Here is a 3,442-nt window from a genome sequence, read left to right as displayed (position 1 = left end):
TGGGGCTGGCACCCTACTCCTTTGAGCCACAGGAACCACCCACATACCCATGTTTTGTTTCCTTGTAGACCCTTACAGTTTCATTGTTTCTCCATTAACATATTTAATCCATCTGGAATTTATTTTAATGTAAGATTTGATTTAAGGTTCATGCTTCCTTTTGTTCCAAATGGCAAGCTCATTGACTCATTTCCTTTATTGAATCATCCATCCTTTGGCGTGGATAGTCTGTGTAAACATGTCTTATCTTCTTAACACTCTAAACTCCTCAAGGACAGGACTGTGCCTTTCTTCTCATGGAATCCCAGTGGCAACTGGTAGATCCTAAGTGCTAGACAAATATTTGGAGGTAAAGTGGAGAGCTTGCTGTGTCATCTAGAGAGAGAGGAAATAGTTCGTGTTTACATTAACTGAAATAACACTTGGAAAGTTCTCAGCATTGACACATACTAAGTTTCCATGATGATTCTTTTGTTTAGGACTAAAAAAGTGATATCTCATATTTACATAATAGTATTAACAATATAAATGAAGAAGGCCGGCACAGTAGCTCACGCCTGTAATCCTAGTACTCTGGGAGGCCAAGGAGGGTGGATTACCTGAGCTCACAAGTTCAAGACCAGTCTGAGCCAGAGTGAGACCTCGTCTCTAAAAATAGCTGGGCACTGTGGTGGACATCTGTAGTCCCAGCTACTTGGGAGGCTGAGGCAAGAGAATTGTTTGAGTCCAAGAGTTTGAGGTTGCTGTGAACTGTGATGCCACAGCACTCTACTGTGGGTGACAAAAAAGAAAAAAAAAACCAATATACAAAGAGAAGAGTGGCCAGGGATGATGGCTCATGCCCATAATCTCAACACTTTGGGAGGGCAAGGCAGAATGATTGCTTGACACCAGGAATTCAAGATCAGCCTGGACAGCATAGTGAGACCCATCTCATGTAATAATATATTATTAGCTATATATTATTATATATATACAATTAGCTAGGCATAGTGTCATATGCCTATAGTCTCAGTTACACTCAGGAGGCTGAGGAAGGAAGACCACTTGAGCCTAGAAGTTTGAGGCTATACTGAGCTATGATTAAGTAACTCCCCTTTAGCCTGGGTGACAGAGCAAGATTCTGTCTCTGAAAAAGAAAAAGGAGAATGATTTTTACTGTTTTGTCCAAAAGCTCCTTTGTTCCTTTCTGGTTTCAACGCATTAGTCACATCTTCCTTTCCACATTCTCCATTTCCCCAAATCAAATAGTGGCTACTCTGTCTCAAAAAAAAAGGGGGTAGGGTGAGTAATAATAATACTTAGATCAAAGCGTTACTGAGAGGCTGAAGTGATATAATACATGAAAAACCCACAGAAACACCCTGGCACATAGTAGCAATGACAAGGAATATTTTTTTCCCCAACATTTCTATTTATATCTTCAATAATGGAATTAACATGTTTAAAAATGATAAAAAAGAGAAATAGTTGTTAACCTTTTGGTTCAGAGACTCCTTTCAGAAGCCTGTGGCTCAAAGAACTAGGGTACCAGCCCCATATACCGGAGGTGGAGGGTTCAAACCCAGCCCTGGCCAAAAACCGAAAAAAAAAAAAAAAAAGAAAAGAATTTTACAAGAATGTGATACTGTGGAACAAATAAGACACAAATGTCAAAATATTAATAACTGATACACTTAGAAGATAATTGTCTTACTTGACTGGGCACAGTAGCTCACACCTGTAATTCTAGCACTTTGGTAGTCTGAGGTAGGAGGATCCCTGGAGCTCAAGATTTCCAGACCAGGGCGGGGTGTGGTGGCTCATGCCTGTAATCCTAGCTCTTGGGAGGCCAAGGCAGGTGGATTGCCTGAGCTCACAGGTTTGAGACTAGTTTGAAGACTACATCTCTAAAAAAAATAGCCAGTAGGGCAGCGCCTGTGGCTCAAAGGAGTAGGGTGCTGGCCCCATATACCAGAGGTGGAGGGTTCAAATCCAGCCCCAGCCAAAAATTGCAAAAAAAAAAAAAAAATAGCCAGCATTGTGGTGGGCACCTGTAGTCCCAGCTACTTGGGGGGCTGAGACAAGAGACTCACTTATGCTCAGGAGTTGCTGTGAGCTGTGACAGCATGGCACTCTACCAAGGGTGATAAAGGGAAACTCTGTCTCAAAAAAAAAAAAAAAAAGAGTTCCAGACCAGTCTGAACAAGAGGAAGACCCTGTCTCTACTAAAAACAGAAAAATTTGCCAGAAGGATTGACTGAACCCAGGAGTTTGAGGTTGCTGTGAGCTAGACTGATGCCATGGCACTCTAGCCTGGGAGACAGAGTAAGACTCTGTCTCGAAAAAATAAAAAAAAAAAAAGGATATTTCCCTCACTGAAACCCAAATGAAAACAAAATAAAATAACCATCCTCTGCTTAATATAAGGGAAATATGATATCATCAGTAAATATACTGGGGGGAAGATTGTAATACTTTCAGTCAGGATTTGTGAATAAAGGTCTTTTTGTACATTTCTAAAGTGTATAAATTAGTATAACATTTTAGGAGAATAATTTGACAGTGTCTGTGCAAATTTTGAATGAACTTTATTTTTTTTGAGACAGAGTCTCACTATAGGGCCCTGGGTAGAGTGCCATGGTGTCACAGCTCACAGCAACCTCCAACTCTGGGGCTTAAGCGATTCTCTTGCCTCAGCCTCCTAAGTAGCTGGGACTACAGGCGCCTGCCACAATACCCAGCTATTTTTTTTGTTGCAGTTCTTTAGCTGGCCAGGGCTGGGTTTGAACCCGCCACCCTCAGTGTACGAGGCTGGCACTGTAACCACTGTGCTATGGGCACCGAGCCTGAATGAACTTTCTTATGTTGGTTAATTTTCCATACACCAGGTGGATTTCTAGAAAGCCTGAAATATTTTTATGCAACTATGAAAATTAGACAGTAATCTGTTCATCAGATACTTTAGAATATCTGGGTCAGGCTCAGTCCTAGGAGCGCTCTCTCTCACACACACACTCACACACGCACACAGTGAAAAAGGCAATAACACTGCTTTCAAAGACTCAGTGCCCAGATAGAAAAGAGACAGAGATAACTACCATGACTTCAAGTTAATGCTATGAATTAAAAGAAAGCAGGTTCAGGGAGGAGAAGATAGGCAGGGCTGGCCTGGAGGGTTGGTTGTCTTAGGAGACCTGGTGGGGAAGGCTTCTCTGAGGGAAGCGAGGGCGCCACCTAGAGGAGAGTCTGGGGCAAGAAAATTGGCTCTTTATAGAAACAGCCTCAAGGGGAACAAAGCAGTTCACCATATACAGAGGTGGGGAGAGGGGAAAAGACATTATTGAACGATATACAGTATATAGTATAACTATGTGTACACGTATGTTGATTTGAATACTTTTTTTTAAGACAAAGTGTCAAGCTGTCACCCTGGGTAGAGTGCTGTGGCATCATAGCTCAC

This window comes from Otolemur garnettii, unplaced genomic scaffold (genome assembly GCF_000181295.1).
Source record: "Otolemur garnettii isolate 467f Iridium unplaced genomic scaffold, OtoGar3 scaffold00141, whole genome shotgun sequence".
NCBI classification, from domain to species: Eukaryota; Metazoa; Chordata; class Mammalia; order Primates; family Galagidae; genus Otolemur; species Otolemur garnettii.
Note: the sequence above shows the minus strand (reverse complement) of the source record.